The 17,671-nt window shown below is 41.8% G+C and overlaps 1 long non-coding RNA gene across 1 annotated transcript; it reads left to right on the top strand.

Annotated features, from left to right (window-relative positions):
- Positions 1-2,684: 2,684 nt before the first annotated feature.
- LOC308404589 lies at positions 2,685-6,502 on the top strand. Its single transcript, XR_013973150.1, has 2 exons — positions 2,685-3,344; positions 3,427-6,502. It is a non-coding gene; the product is annotated as an uncharacterized lncRNA (long non-coding RNA).
- Positions 6,503-17,671: the final 11,169 nt, after the last annotated feature.

Below are 17,671 nucleotides of genomic sequence, written 5' to 3'. Positions count from 1 at the left end.
AGACGGTTGCTCACACGCGGGCGGCACAGTGGTTAGCACCGTTACCACACAGGAAGAAGGTCTTGAGTTCAGCTCTACCGTCGCTCTGTGTGGAGTTTGCATGTTCTTCCTGCTTTTGCGTGGGTTCTTTCCTTGTAGTCCGGCTTCCTGCCACAGTCCAACGACCTGCAGTTAGTGGCAATAGGTAATCGAAGAGTGTAAATTGGCGATAGGTGCGAATGGTTTTCTGCGTCTATGTGTTAGCCCTGTAACAGACTGGTGACCTGTCGAGGGTGCACCCTGCTTCTCGCCCTAAGATAGCTGGGATAGGCTCGAGCTGCCCTGTGACACTGGAAAAGAAACACAGCAGAGAATGGATGGGTGGCTGATCAAACGTAAACATTTCCAGTCACTTTCAGTTCAAGCTGCTTAGCATGATCTCACATTTGCCAATTTCTCTATCTCTTCCCCCTCTGTTGTGTGTGTGTGAGATATTCTCACTTTTGCCATTTCTTCTGTCCCTTTCAACTGATCTGTGTGTGAGTGTGTGTGTGTGTGTGTGTGTGTGTGTGTGTGTCCCACATATTGCATACTCTGCTTTTGTCCTCAAATCAGGTAGGAAGTGTCTGTGTGGTTGAGCTGGTCTGGTCTGTCTAGACTTTCACTAGATAGATCAGGCTGCACCCACCTGTGAAACAGGTGGAGGGTCACCAGGACATGCAGAACTCGCTGACAGACTCCTGGCCACCTCTTGCCTCCTTAGTAGAAAGGGGCCACTCCCAGAGGCAGAGGGCTGTGAGGCACCGCCCGCCGGGCCCTCTCCTTTGGGGAAAACCCTCAACACTGGGCCGAACCTTTGAGTTCTGTATGTCCATTCAGGCACACTCCATGCTTGATCTGTGGGCAATTCCTCTCAGAAGTGGAGGTCACGGTGGAGGCGTTGGAGGGCGGAAGGCGTTCCCTCAGTGGCTCTCCTCTTCTGAGATTCTGTAAAAACATAAGTCAATGTAGTGTAAGAAGCTTGAAATGAAAGTAACTGAACTTTTTTAAATTTCTGGGAGACGGTTGCTCACACGCGGGCGGCACAGTGGTTAGCACCGTTACCGCACAGGAAGAAGGTCTTGAGTTCAGCTCTACCGTCGCTCTGTGTGGAGTTTGCATGTTCTTCCTGTTTTTGCGTGGGTTCTTTCCTTGTACTTCGGCTTCCTGCCACAGTCCAACGACCTGCAGTTAGTGGCAATAGGTAATCGAAGAGTGTAAATTGGCGATAGGTGCGAATGGTTTTCTGCGTCTATGTGTTAGCCCTGTAACAGACTGGTGACCTGTCGAGGGTGCACCCTGCTTCTCGCCCTAAGATAGCTGGGATAGGCTCGAGCTGCCCTGTGACACTGGAAAAGAAACACAGCAGAGAATGGATGGGTGGCTGATCAAACGTAAACATTTCCAGTCACTTTCAGTTCAAGCTGCTTAGCATGATCTCACATTTGCCAATTTCTCTATCTCTTCCCCCTCTGTTGTGTGTGTGTGAGATATTCTCACTTTTGCCATTTCTTCTGTCCCTTTCAACTGATCTGTGTGTGAGTGAGTGTGTGTGTGTGTGTGTGTGTCCCACATATTGCATACTCTGCTTTTGTCCTCAAATCAGGTAGGAAGTGTCTGTGTGGTTGAGCTGGTCTGGTCTGTCTAGACTTTCACTAGATAGATCAGGCTGCACCCACCTGTGAAACAGGTGGAGGGTCACCAGGACATGCAGAACTTGCTGACAGACTCCTGGCCACCTCTTGCCTCCTTAGTAGAAAGGGGCCACTCCCAGAGGCAGAGGGCTGTGAGGCACCGCCCGCCGGGCCCTCTCCTTTGGGAAAACCCTCAACACTGGGCCGAACCTTGGAGTTCTGTATGTCCATTCAGGCACACTCCATGCTTGATCTGTGGGCAATTCCTCTCAGAAGTGGAGGTCACGGTGGAGGCGTTGGAGGGCGGAAGGCGTTCCCTCAGTGGCTCTCCTCTTCTGAGATTCTGTAAAAACAAAAGTCAATGTAGTGTAAGCAGCTTGAAATGAAAGTAACTGAACTTTTTTAAATTTCTGGGAGACGGTTGCTCACACGCGGGCGGCACAGTGGTTAGCACCGTTACCGCACAGGAAGAAGGTCTTGAGTTCAGCTCTACCGTCGCTCTGTGTGGAGTTTGCATGTTCTTCCTGCTTTTGCGTGGGTTCTTTCCTTGTACTCCGGCTTCCTGCCACAGTCCAACGACCTGCAGTTAGTGGCAATAGGTAATCGAAGAGTGTAAATTGGCGATAGGTGCGAATGGTTTTCTGCGTCTATGTGTTAGCCCTGTAACAGACTGGTGACCTGTCGAGGGTGCACCCTGCTTCTCGCCCTAAGATAGCTGGGATAGGCTCGAGCTGCCCTGTGACACTGGAAAAGAAACACAGCAGAGAATGGATGGGTGGCTGATCAAACGTAAACATTTCCAGTCACTTTCAGTTCAAGCTGCTTAGCATGATCTCACATTTGCCAATTTCTCTATCTCTTCCCCCTCTGTTGTGTGTGTGTGAGATATTCTCACTTTTGCCATTTCTTCTGTCCCTTTCAACTGATCTGTGAGTGAGTGTGTGTGTGTGTGTGTGTGTGTGTGTCCCACATATTGCATACTCTGCTTTTGTCCTCAAATCAGGTAGGAAGTGTCTGTGTGGTTGAGCTGGTCTGGTCTGTCTAGACTTTCACTAGATAGATCAGGCTGCACCCACCTGTGAAACAGGTGGAGGGTCACCAGGACATGCAGAACTCGCTGACAGACTCCTGGCCACCTCTTGCCTCCTTAGTAGAAAGGGGCCACTCCCAGAGGCGGAGGGCTGTGAGGCACCGCCCGCCAGGCCCTCTCCTTTGGGAAAACCCTCAACACTGGGCCGAACCTTGGAGTTCTGATGTCCATTCAGGCACACTCCATGCTTGATCTGTAGGCAATTCCTCTCAGAAGTGGAGGTCACGGTGGAGGCGTTGGAGGGCGGAAGGCGTTCCCTCAGTGGCTCTCCTCTTCTGAGATTGTGTAAAAACATAAGTCAATGTAGTGTAAGCAGCTTGAAAAGAAAGTAATTGAACTTGTTGAGATGGTTGATCAAACTGAAATATTACTGTCATGGTCCAGTTACGCTACATGTATATGTATTTGTTTTTGTTTCTCTCACTTTCTTTCTTGCTTCCCTGCTCACAACGCGATGCCTGGGTGGACCTAATCATGGGCTCCCGGTTGCTGTCCTCACACCTGCAAGCAATTTCTCACCTGAGGTTCATCATCCTGTTTACCAGCCACTTCTGAAGGCAGTTGCTTGGAGCCCTTTGTCGCTGGACTACTGTGTAACATTCGTTAGTGCAATTCTAGCTTTGGAAATATTTTGATTTCTCTTTGTGCTTTTCTTGGCATTTAACATTTTGTCCTTGTATATAGATTTTCCGTGCCCCGCCTTGAGACCCTGTTCGTGAGTGTGGCAGTTGCAGTGATCCTGTGGAGCCCCCCACCCTCCATGGACCTCTGGATTCGCTGGACCCCTTCTCCCCACTTGTATATAGTGCACTCTGTGTCATGTAAATAAAAAAAATGTTTATTGTGATTCGTAGTCTGCGCTTGAGTCCTGCTCAGCCTTGACAATTTTTAGTCACTTTCGGTTCAAGCTGCTTAGATTCCCATGATCTCACATTTGCCATTTGTGTGTGTGTGTGTGTTTGTTTGTCCCACATATTGCATACTCTGCTTTTGTCCTCAAATCGGGTAGGAAGTGTCTGTGTGGTTGAGCTGGTCTGGTCTGTCTAGACTTTCACTAGATAGATCAGGCTGCACCCACCTGTGAAACAGGTGGAGGGTCACCAGGACATGCAGAACTCTTGCCTCCTTAGTAGAAAGGGCCACTGCCAGAGGCGGAGGGCAGTGAGGCATCCAACCCCCATCTCATCAATAGGGGGGTATGATCTGAAATAACAATAGATTGATAATTGCAAGTTTCAATAAGTGGAAGAGGACATTTATCAGTGACAAATGAATTTATCCAATAGAACATTTTGTGGACAGGAATATAGTCGGAGCATGTCCTGGATGAGTATCCTTATTAGAGCTTCTTTCTAGGTTAGAGAGCACACAGCTTGTACCTCCAGCTAAAATGAGATTGTGTGTTGTCATATCCAGAATTCACGAGAATTAATAGACAATTAAGGTTTCATCATCCCATTTGGGGGCGTAAATGTTGGCTTAAATCAGTTCATAAAGTTGTCCATAAAGTCCATAATGTTGGCCAACCACAGTAATACGGACCCATAATAAGGACCCATAGGATCAGATAAAATGGTTGATACAGGAAATGGGACGTTTTTACCCATAAGGATGGCCACCCCTCTGTCTTAGAGTTAAAGTTGGAATGGACTATTTGGCCAACCCAACCAGTCTTCAATCTATATCGGTCTGCTATACAAAGGTGAGTCCCCTGTGGAAAAGACATAGCAGATTTTTTCAGTTGTGTAAGCACCTTTTTGTGCTTAACAGGGTGATTCATAGACTTAATGATCCAACTTACAAAGTTGGCTGCATAACCCGTAAGCTTCGCCTGTATATTGACAGCAGCCATAGAGTTATCTAATCAAAGAGCAACAGTATGAACGTGTGTGTGTGTGATAGCCACTAACGTCTAATCACACTTATGTGAATTAACTTATATTTCAGCTATTTTACTTTAAATGTAAGTGATATTTTCTTTTGAAAATCCTCTAAATTAACTAGTTTTAACTATAGACCTGGTAACTAGTCTGGGATATTTGTAGCTGATGCTCCATTTTTGTACCAGTAGGTGGCAGTGTGAGACCATGGTTTGGCCTGTTGTTAGTAGTCAGAAGCATGCTCAGCACTGTTTTCTCATAATGTTACATGTACTCCCTGCCTTATCATTTCTTTCCTGCTTGCAGGCTAGTATTGTACCAGAAATAGAAAATAAAAGCAGTCACACCCGATATATTGCATAGATTAGTTATTAAGGTCAGAAACTGAAAGCACAGAAACATTGTTTAGTCTAGTAAATTCAACGTTCTGTAATGTTACTGATCGGCTCCACCTTTATAGTGTGTTGTTTTAGTTGTTTGTTTTCTGCCATAAAGTATTTACTTAAATTCAGTGCACATATCAAGATGGTAGTGATTACACCATTCTTTCGGAATCTTTCGAAATTCATGGATTATCTTTTTAGCATTCATTTTGAAGCGAGTTTCATAAGAAAATCGGCTTTGTCTATGACAGTGGAATATGTTCATTCTCTTTGTCTATCTGATAACGGAACACGTATTGAGAATATGTGAAATCCTATCTCGCTCTTGACGGAAGCAGTTGCATCTTTTCCCTCTCCCTTCCCTTATCTTTCCTGCTTGGCTTCTCATGTCCTTGTGTATTCTCGTGTAACTTTCTAACCCTCAGAGAGTCTCTCAGTCTTGTTCTCTAAGACCTAAAGAATTATGAATTTGATCAACTGGTCCCTTAACGAAATTGACACCCTATTTTTGATGAGAAGCCTGGGCTCGGGAGAGCCTGATTGTCCTGCAGAGCCCCTTGCTGCCGGATACTTGATGGTCGGTTGCGTCGTGTGTCTGGCGACACTCTCAATAGAGGACGTTGAACGAGATCTACCCATTTGGAACCATGATAACAGAGTTCTGGCTGATCGGAGCTGGCTTGAACCTGGCTTATCGAAAACAAAGAAAGCGGTCCCACAAGGCTGGCCGACGTGATTGACGATGGGCAATCTCTGAGTACTCACACTGCGTTTATTGAACGCAATATGGATAAGACCTTAGAGAAGCTCACGGCTCTGCAATGGGAAATTGACAGATCAAGTGACCAGTGATGGACATTAGACCAACTGTGAAATTGCATGCAGTTGTTCACATTAACCCAAACAATCATCTCCTTCACTCATTTGGCTCCTGAACAAGAAATTCTCTCTGATCGTATCCTTCAAGGACACCTGCGTCGGATCAGGACTGTTGACTTTGCTTAACCAGGTAAAAGGACACTCTCTCTCAAGTTGAACAGGACACACACACGTACACTGACGCAGATGTACACTCTCCCCCCTCCAAACGCCTCCAATGGTTGCACCCACCCGATGCAGACGGCGATTGACCGGGCCAGCGTGGAATCATGCTGCTGTCTACACTGGCAACCTCTCACCCCATTTACCCATCCCTGTTGCTTGTCATGTGTTTTCATGGTGTTACAGTGTGAAGATTCATGTGCTTTTTGTGCTGAGGAATTTTTGTTTTCTGTTCTCATACTGATCCCCTACCAGGAGCTCAGTCTGAGTAGAGTTCTCTTTTTTCCTCCTCCACTCCCCTATTGTGTTGTACATTTCACTGTTTTTCTGTAAGCTCCCTGTTCTGACCTGTCTCCCCAATGTGATGTTTGTGTAATGTATGTATGGTCAGAAGGGGTCCAATTTTGCTGCAGGCAACTGCAAGTGACAAATAAAGCTTCATCATCATCATCATAATGTGAGCTATTTTTGGAAAAAGTAAATACACAGTTGTACTACTATAAAGTAACAAAAGACTGCATGAGCTTGAATTGGAATAAATAATGGAGCAACGACTAGCCACGTCTCCCTGGCTAGTAATTTCTTTCCTGGTTGCAGGAAAGTAATTTTGGAGTAATTTTTGACCAGGATATGTCCTTCAATGCACATATTAAACAAATATGTAGGACTGCTTTCTTCCATTTGTGCAATATCTCTGAAATGAGGAATATCCTGTCTCAACGTGACGCTAAAAACCTAGTTGTAACACATGATACTTTACCACTACAGAACGTAGAGGAAGTTAGGATCTTGGGTTTATGTTCTCTAGAAATCGACTAAGGAGCACGTGACACACAGCTAAAAGAACAGTTAACATTTATTTAAACAAAACCATAAATAGTCATTCAACAATTCACAATGAGAAAATTCCAATAGTCCATGTTTGTCAGCCTGTGTACTCAGTTCAGAGTTCTTTTCAGTCTTTTCTGTTCAGGTGTGTGAAGTGTGTGTGGATAGTGTTAATGTTAGTAGTACTACCCAGGCAGTGTATTGTTTTGAGATCTCATAAGCTTATCTGTCAGGAAGTAACGCGTCTGTCACTTCTAAGTAGGCTGCAAACCTTCCTCCATCGCAGCTGGGATCCTGAATCCTGGCTCGCTGCAGGTGAATTTACTGGTCTCACTCGCACAATTTCACACTCCAACAAAAAGACCAACCTGCACAGGGCAGTGAACACATTTTGCATTAATATTATAAAACAACTTAATCAACACTAGTGACCATACACCTCTCATTTTCGTAAATGACAACTTAATGCAATCGATAATAACAGAATTAAAGAACCTTAAAACGGTTTCCATAGGCACTTATCACACAAAATTAACTCACATCTCCTCTTTTGTGAACAGCAGTAACAATAATCCAGCGCTTACTGAATTGTGAGAATGCACCTCATCGATGCACGAGAGAAGTACAAAACGTGGTCGCAGTACTATTTATTCAAAGACTGGTCATATTTATTTCACTTCAGTTCATTTTTATTTCAAACATGTACATTCACCATCATTACATAATATCATTCAATTCTTTTGTTTGAAAAGGAGTAGGCAGAAGTATACACTTATTTGCCCCTACCCCCTCAAATTTTACATCTCATTCATTTAATTTTCTTTTATTCTTAAATTAAACAAACAAACAAATGAAACAACAGCAAAACAAACAAAAAAAATGACAATATCATTTCTTTCATATAAATAAAGACAGAATATGTAAATTAGATTCACAAATAATGAAACAAACAAACCAAAACATCACTTCAATTACGGTCCTGGGTTTACCCCGTTTTCTTCATTCTTATATTTGTTTAAGATTTGTTTTTTATATTTTATTTTAAACTGGTTTATGTTAGGGGTGGGTGAGATAAACGATATAATTTTGGCCAACGATAGAGATTTTGACTATATCACTCTATCGCGATGGCGCATGTTGATGATGTCATCAAACTGCGCCTGTTTTGGTTGAAAGCATCGCAGCGGCTACAACCATTATCATCTGCAAATTATGCTGGGCGACAGTCATAGCAAAGAGATGAAGCACTTTTGAAATATGGGGAAAGCCAAAAACTGCGCTTCCTCCACTTCCGTAACATTGATTCATTAATGTTGAATTCTCTCGCAGCTGTTCTATTCTCATGTTGTTGCAGTATATTAATAACTAACCTCGTATTGTGGATGAATAATCTTAGTTGTTCTCCTGACTGAAGTTTGGCCCGTGTATAGCATCCTGCTATGCGATTGCATTTGTCCCTGACCACCAGAATCCCTCACGTTAAGTTTTAATGAGTGATAAAAAAAAGTTGGCGTTCATCCTTCATCCTTCACTGTGCTAATGTTATGCTTAAATAGCTGTGTCGCTAGCAATCACGTAGCACAACATTATATACCAGGTAGTCCAACTTCAGTAACCCTACAAACGCCACTGCTGTTTAGTTTCCTGTTTTCATTTATGTTGGAAGTGGTAGCAGAGCTGTACGTTTGAATTAGTTTCAAAAATCTCTCAGTCAGAACATGGTATGTCATGTTTAGGTGTAAACTAGCGAGCTAACTTCCTGTTAACTTCTAACTCCGTTAAATGTAATAACTTCTGTTTTCATGGACGCATGGATGTTAAACTTAATTGTTACACCTGATAAAGCAGCAACGCTGATAATTTTATTAAAGATGAAAGAATTTAGACCGTTTTTAACTCTCAGTGTTCGTTTGACTTTGGGACCTGAAGCAGACGGAGTTTTGGACCCAGATTACTCCGCGAGGCTCCTCACTACGGCAGCTGTAATGCTCTGACAATCCATCAAGCAGTGCGGCTTAACAAAGTTGTACTAAAACATTTTTTAACAGATTTCTGCACGCCAAAATCGGTTCGAGGTCCGTAAGCACAACCAGAATTCATACATAAGGCACACTCTCGATTTTTGAGAAAATTAAAGGATTTTAAGTGCCTTATAGTGCGGAAAATACGTTATACAGAAGAAAAGAATATATCGCGATATATATCGTTACTGCACATGCTTCAAATTATATCGCGATATGAATTTTAGGCCATATCGCCCAGCCCTAGTTTATGTTGTTACTTTCTTTTATTTGTTCTGTTCTGACTGTTCCGTAATTTAACTCCCGCTATTGAGATAGACATACTTTGTCGTTCTAGGACTTTGTATTTTTAAATTCCATTTTCCTCTTAAGTTATACCCCCCTTCTCTTTCTATAAACAATTTACAGATGTCTTTTGGAAGCATTTTATTTCTTGCTTTATATATTATTTGCGTTGTTTCAAACTTCACCAAGTCTTGGAATTTCATGCATTTTGATAAAGAGTGCATTTGTATGTTCCCTGTACCCTGCATTATTTATTATTCTAATGGCCCTTTTCTGCATTATAGTTATTGTTTGTGTATTACTTCTGCATGTGTTTCCCCAGACCTCTACACAATAGCTCATATATGGTAGTAGTGAAGCACAGTATAATATGTGAAGTGCTTTCTGATCCAAGATTTGCTTTGTTTTCCCCAGAACGGCAATGCCTCCTTTCCAATTTCCCCCTAACAATGATGGTGGTCAATGATCACACCAAGAAATTTTATTTCATTTACTCTTTCTAAATATACATTGTCAACACATATTTCTACTTCGATATTTTTCTTATGGTTTCCAAATAACATAAATTTGCTTTTATCTAGATTTAATGATAATTTATTTATATCAAACCACTTCTTTAATATCTTTAATCCCTGTGTGATCACCTCCAAAACCTGTGGCAATTCCACACCTGAACAAAATATATTTGTGTCATCTGCAAATATTACAAACTTTAGAATCTTCGATACTTGGCAAATATAATTTTTATACATAATAAACCTTCTGCCCCCCAGGCAGGAGGCTCAGGAGCATTAAATGCAAAACCACCAGACAGAGAAACAGCTTCATTCCAGAAACTGTGAGACTTCTCAGTCAATAATGGACAAGAACTGTTATTGTAGCACCTAATCACTACTGACATCGTCACTTTATCAATGCTAGACATCATGCCATTTGCTGCTAAAGTATTTATACCTACATTTCTATATCTATACTCCATACTGGTACTCAGGTTGTTGCACTCTATTTATTTTATTTGTATTATTTTAATACTTGCATTTATAATACTCAGGTTGCTGCACTTAATTTATTTGAAATACTTATTACTTGTTATTCTGTTTTCTTTTTATTCTGTTTCTTCGTTACTCTGTTTCTTTCGCTCCGGGACCACGTGCACGTAATTTTCGTTACACCTCATGTAAACATGTGATGCGAATGACAATAAAGAATCCATGAATTCTTTTGGACCTAATACTGATCTTTGAGGTATGTCACAAGCAACATCCATCAATTTAGATTCCTACTCATTTATTTGTACATATTGTTGCATATTCACTACATAGCTTTTTATCACTCCAAAACCACTCCCCTAAACCCATACTTTCCATTTTTTTTATTAGAATTTCATGACTGACAGTATCGAATAGGGCTGCCACAAACGTTTATTTTGATAGTCGACTAGTCACCGATTATTTTTGCGATTAGTCCACTAATCAGATCATGCAACACAGAGCTTACTGCACCAGCATGCATCTGCTCTAATATAACTATCATTAGCTTACAGCTTTAAGTGTATGTGCTAACTAAAAAATAAAGACAAGATGATAGTTTATTAAATTTTAATTAAATTTGCAGATTGTTTCGGTGAAGTTTAATAAACTCAGCCGTCTGCTCCTTGCTATCTAAAATATAACAGGGCACCGGAGTAAATTCTCAAGCATCTCACACTTCTGATGATCAGCTGTCTGCTTGACGTTTATTCAGCTGTGTAAAAACTATAACTTTAATCTCAGCCAAACCAATTTACTCAGGAACAAATAAAATACTGAAAAAAGCCAAACAATAACATTTTTAAGTTATCTAAGTGACTTGGATATCATGTTTAACCTGAGTAGCGAAAGACGGCGGTGGGTTTGAAAATGGTTTGCCAGGAGTCTGGTGTTCTCACCGGCTCTAGCGAGCCTTGAACCCCGGCTAGCTATCGAGCTAGTGGGTAACAGACGTCTCCGAAAATGTCGGGGCGCTTTTGAAAATATGTGGTGTCTTGATAAACTGAGCACATATTTGAGGTTTACACAGCTACATTCTCTCCTGAAATATGTTAAACATTTATTTTGTGACCCAGAAAGAATAATAAGAGTAATATTAAAACTAACTAGCTGCTGCCATTTTTGGAATCTTCTGTTTCAGTCCGTTATTACACTCTTAAATCCTACTACTTATTCCTGTGTCTTTTGGGATCTTACAAAGCTTCAAACGACGTGTCGACTATTAAATTAGTCTTCGACGATTTTGATAGTCGATGTAATCGTGACTAGTCGACTAATCGTGGCAGCCCTGGTATTGAACAGTTTTTTTAATTTAAAAAAACTCCAAGTGTGTACTTCTTATTATGTAGGCAATTCACATTTGTCCACAAAACTGTCAAATCTTTTTATAAATTTTTATAAACTTTTTATAAATAGTCACTGGTCTATAATTTGCAAAGTGATGCTTTTTACCTGTTTTGTAAATTGGAATAACTTGAACAACTTTCATTTTTTCAGGAAAAAAACCTTTTTGAAAAGACAAGTTGAAAACGTATTTTAACGGTTTTCCAATACCATAAATAATCAGCAACTCTCTTACTGTTACAACATCAATGTCATTCCAATCTGTACTGGTTTTGTTCTTAAGTCCTCTAACGATGTCATATATTTCATTCTCTTCCACTGCTCTTAGAAACACTGAGCTTCTATTCCTTTCAATATTTTCACCAGTGTTCCTTTCTATTCCATCGGCCTTTATTTCCTCTGCCAGTTTTGGCCCCATATTTACGAAGAATTCATTAAAACCATTTGCTTTCTCTTTCATTTTGTTAATGCTTTTTGTCCCTTCTATAAAGTACCCAGGGTAATCATTGTTCCTTGATTCATTTTTGATTGTACTGTTTATGACATTCCATATACCTTTTGTGTTTTCTTTATTGTGTTCTAACCTTTTAATAAAATATTATATATATATATATAAGATATAGGGTGTTCTTTTTTTCCTGGCATTTTGCAGTCCTTTAGTCATCCATGGTCTTCCTGCATAGTTGTGTTTCCTGTTGATTTCAATCACCTGGCAGTTTTTACCAAGTAATGTGTTACTAATGTGTGTTTAATGTGTTCTTAAAAATGCTTCATAAGGTTTATTAACTTCTTCGTGTTCATAAACATGAACATGAAGAAGTTTCTTGCTTTAAAAGTTAATTTTTAAGACAGTTAAATGTCTTCTCTGTTCGAATTCTTTTGTAAATAATCTTGTGTTCATTTCTGTTAATTTTATAATGGCAATTATAAGATGCAAAGACTGGTAAATGGTCACTTATATCATTGATTATCATTGATTGATTATCATCTCCTTACAGGAAATAAAACTTACTTCCTAGCTTTCAGAAAAAAACATCTCCGATTGGCTTAGAGTATCAAAGATAATACAGCACTTAAAAAACACATAGAATTTACACTACACTTAACTAACGATTAGCTTGCTATGCTAACGTAGTGAGTCAACTCACCGGAAATGAACAGGGATCATAAAAGAGGTACATCGGCATCAACCAAAAATGTCCGCACTTCCCAACAAGCGGAAGAGTAAAATCCTTTTTTTTTTTTACAAGAAATAGGGAAAAATTCCTGGTGAGTTGCTCCGACCAGCATTTGTAGCCTTAACGTTGTTCTCCTTCGCGATAACGATTCAAGTTCACAAGCACTACACAATCTCAGAGTGCCACCTACTGACATTCTTTGGGAACTGCAGTTAATTTCATGATGCAATTTTAGGTGGGTTACATAGTTCATGCATTTATTACTTCTAGGCTGGACGACTGTAATTCATTATTATCAGGATGTCCTAAAACTCCCTGACAAGCCTTCAGTTAATCCAAAATGCTGCAGCAAGAGTACTGGCAGGGACTAGAAAGAGAGAGCAAATTTCTCCGATATTGGCTTCCCTCCATTGACTCCCTGTTAAATCCAGAATTGAATTCAAAATCCTGCTTTTTGCATACAAGGTCTTAAATAATAAGGCCCCATCTTATCTTAATGACCTTATAGTACCGAATCACCCCATTAGAACACTTCCCTCTCGCATTGCAAGCTTACTTTTTGTTCCTAGAGTATTTAAAAGTAGAATGGGAGGGAGAGTTCTTCAGTTTTCAGGCCCCTCTTCCATGGAACCAGCTTCCAGTTTGGATTTGGGAGACAGACACTATCTCTATTTTAAGATTAGTCTTAAAACTTTCCTTTCTGAAGCATATAGTTAGAGCTGGATCAGGTGACCCTGAATCCTCCCTTAGTTATGCTGCAATAGGTGTAGGCTGCTAAGGGATTCCCATGATGCACTGAGTGTTTCTTCTTCAGATTCACATGGACCAAATTCAAATTCAAATTCAAATTTTTATTTGTCACGTACACAGTCATACACAGTACGATATGTAGTGAAATGCTTTGACAACTGCTCGTGACCTAAAGAAAACAAAAAAGGAAAAGGCTATGAATAAGATAGGAAATAAATATGAAAAATTAAAAAGGGTAAATTTAACTAGGAAGGAATAAAATATAAATTAAGGTTAAAAATGAAATAACTGTACAACACACTGGGAAAGAATAAGATAAAATATATAAATTAAATTGAAAATAAAATAACTGTACAACAAAATACACAATATAGAACTATATAAGAATGTATGAACAAAATACACAAGAAGTATAAATAAATATATACACAATAACAGCAGCAGTGATTTAAGTGATGAAGTGAAAACAATGTCCAGAATGTCCAGTGTGTGTGTAAGAACTATATGTGTGGGTCAGTACTGTGTGGTGGTGTGATTGAGAGACCGTATCGCCTGCGGGAAGAAGCTCCTCCTCAGTCTCTCTGTGTTGGTCTTCAGGGAGCGGAATCGCTTTCCTGACCTCAACAGAGAAAACAGTCCGTTGTTGGGATGGCTGAGGTCCTTCACGATCTTCCTGGCCTTGGTCCAGCACCGCCTGCTGTAGATTGAGTGCAGGTCAGGGAGCTCGGAGCGGATGGTGCGCTCAGCTGATCGCACAACCCTCTGTAGAGCTCGTCTGTCCTGCATGGTGCTGTTCCCGAACCAGGTTAAGATGTTTCCCGTCAGGATGCTCTCTATGGTGCACGAGTAAAAGTTCCTGAGCACCTTGGAGGGCAGTTGGAAGTCTCTCAAGCGTCTGAGGTGGTAGAGACGCTGACGGGCCTTTTTCACCACGGAGTTGATGTGACAGGACCATGACAGGTCCTGCGTGATGTGAACTCCGAGGTATTTGAAGCTGTCCACTCTCTCCACTGGGCACTCGTTGATGACGGGGGTCTGGTAGTTCCTCTCCTGCTTAGTGCTGAAGTCCACTATCAGCTCCTTTGTCTTACTGACGTTTAGAAGGAGGTTGTTCCTCTGGCACCAGTTCTCCAGATTCCTAATCTCCTTCAGGTAGGCCGTCTCGTTGTTATCAGAGATCAGGCCCACCACGACGGTGTCGTCAGCAAACTTGATGATGGTGGTGGAGCTGGTAGTGGCCACGCAGTCATATGTGTACAGAGAGTACAGCAGGGGGCTCAGAACACACCCCTGGGGGGCTCCAGTGCTGAGAGTGGTGGAGGCTGAGACATGTCCGCCCATCCTTACTGCCTGTGGTCTGCCAGTTAGGAAGTTGGAGATCCACTGACACATAGATGAGCTGAGTCCCAGATGCTCCAGCTTGGTGGTGAGTGTGGAGGGAATTATGGTGTTAAATGCAGAGCTGTAGTCTATGAAGAGCATTTTAACATAATTCCCCCTTCTAATGTCCAAGTGAGTGAGTGATGTGTGGAGGAGATGAGAGATGGCATCGTCTGTGGAACGATTTGGACGGTAAGCGAACTGTAGTGGGTCCAGTGTGTCTGGTAGTGAAGAAATGATGAAGTCTCTGACCAGGCGTTCAAAACACTTCATCACTACTGAGGTGAGGGCTACAGGGCGATAGTCACCAGATTGGACACCAGGGATCAGACATCAGTTATAACAGCATCTGTCACCAGATTGAAGAGGGTCTCAAAGAACAGTTTAATGATGCCGAAATTGTGATGACTGTCATGATATAAAACCTGGTAATTTCAAAGACGTGCTAATGAACAATGATGAAATGACTGTAGAGGACAGTAGAAAGTAGAGCTCAAAGTGTCATGGTCTGGAGTCTGGTGACTCCATGTTCATGTTTTGTGTTTATTAATATTTAGAGTTTTCAGGTTTGTTGTTGTTTTTTCCAGTGTTTAGGTGTTCTCTGTGCTTCCTTTGTGTTTCTTGTGTTCATCTCATTTTACTTTGACGGTCCCGTGTCTCATGTCAGCGTGTCTAGTTTTGTTTTCCCTTGAATGTTATGTCTTATTACTCCCAGCGGTGCTCCTAGCCCTGGGTTTCTCTCTATCAGTGTCGCGTCGTCCCCTCACCACTCCTATGTGTATGCGTTTTTCCTTCCGAGTTCCCTAGCTCTGTTAGCATTTAGTTTCGAGTTTTGGTTTGTTTTTTGCAAGTGTTTTTTCATGGTGTTTTGCAAGTGCAATAAAGCAGCCTCCTTTGGTTAACACTTTGAGTTCGAGTCCTGCATTTGGGTCTACATCCTGCCTGCCACACAGCCGTATCATGACAGAACAATGTGACCAAACAATGGACCCAAAAGTGGCTGGATCATCCTGAGGAGAAGTATTGCTTGGTTTCCGGTCTCCCCTGGCTACTGAGTTCCCTTCATCCGCTTATACAGGATTTTCTCCTTAACACTTTGCATCTTCACTCACCAACTGCAACCAATCACCTGCCACCTCCGCCGGAGGATTTGCTGCCTGGCCTGCCGGAGGACTTGCTGCATGAACTGCTGGACGTAATGTTACCATTAGCAACTTTGACATAGAGGCATGTGGCTCAAGTCACTTCCATTAATATTTATGTGGCGGGGTGTGGTCAGTGGTGCAGCTGCGGCAAGGTGGACACACCTGAGTAGCATCAGTGATCATCTGTATTAAAAGGCTGTATTGGGTCTTGAGTGTTGTTGTTAGTAGTGTGTATGTTCGGCTGCAAGCTGAAAGGCTGCAGCCGTGTCTCTAAAAACACCAGCCACCAGCCAGGTGATAGTACCTGATACCTGGTACTTTTTTAGTACCTACTCCGTCAGGGTTCCAAGAGATTTGAGGTGATGCCCAACAGTGTGAGCATTCATCCATCCACCTATCATCCAGTAGAGTTAGAAGTCTCGCCTGTATGGGCAGTTAGCTGCCAGTGTCCATCCCAATTATCAGACTCAAGCACCCACCAACCATCTGGGACCAGCACCATTCTTTAGCAGCACAAAAACCCATCATAACATCATTCCAGTATTTTTTTTAAAAATGTATTTATTTGATTAGCATTCAAATCTCTCAATGAATACAGAATAAAGATCTACCACAAAGTAAGAATGCACGAGATGAGGCTAATCAAAAAGGTACTGGCTGAAGCACATGCTTATTATGCCAAGCCTTTTAACAAAAGATCATTTAGCATGCAGCTCATGTAGATAGAGCTCGAAGCAAAAGAGTAAAACAAAACAAACAAACAAAAGAACAAAACAAAACAAGTATAAACCTCATTCCTCCCTTGCATACCAGCCATCATACATAACTGCACAAAAGAGAATGTAAAACTCCTTCTATTCCAGCCCCACCAGTTAAACTCACAGAAAGATTGCAAGTGTCATGGATGCACCAGATATCCGTCGTGGGGATGTGGGGACTTTTGCGAATTTTGTGCTGCAGATTTGTGCTCTTGTTGGTATACTGAAGACCCTTGGTCTGGATGGTTAAGTGAAACTGATTTGCGGTTCTCACGTGTCATGACTCCTTAGTAAGCTGCCAGCTGAAATGAGGTTTGAGTTTTGGAGACACATGTGACTGGTTGAAGCTGAAAACATGGAAACATTTAGATACTTGGTAAGTTTATAGCAAAAGGACAGAGAGAGGACCATCCAGAAATCAGCACCTGAAAGAGTCAAAGCCAGTAACACGCACAGCCACTATACTCCATGGCACAGAGAATCTGCTGGCAAAGCAGTCTATTGAGCTACTGAACTGCAAATCGTCTGCTCAGAGCAAGAAAGGCCCACTGAAAGCCTACTGTCCATACTGCAATACAGAGGACTAACATTCAAATCCTTTGATAAGGTTCAAATCATAGACTGGGTTAAGACAAACCAACATTGCTGGTGATGTGAAAGATCACATCTAGCAGTACAGTGCAACCTGAAGAAAGTGTGCACCATACATCAAGTCAAACATCTCGGGATCCTACAGGAGGTCAATATCAAGAGTGTGAAGGAAGGTACTTTCCTGGTGAGCTCTGCCACCGAAGTCCTCCAACTAGACAAACCTTCAGACCTCTCCTGTGTTCTGCTTAAAGTGATCAAAGTCCTACTGAAACATGGAGACATGACACTGGACACTTATGCTGTCTTGCATGATGGCT

The sequence above is a fragment of the Rhamphochromis sp. 'chilingali' genome (assembly GCF_963969265.1).
Source record: "Rhamphochromis sp. 'chilingali' genome assembly, chromosome: 10".
Taxonomy (NCBI): domain Eukaryota; kingdom Metazoa; phylum Chordata; class Actinopteri; order Cichliformes; family Cichlidae; genus Rhamphochromis; species Rhamphochromis sp. 'chilingali'.
The sequence above is the reverse complement of the archived record's forward strand: the minus strand, read 5'-3'. Positions and strand labels throughout refer to the sequence as shown.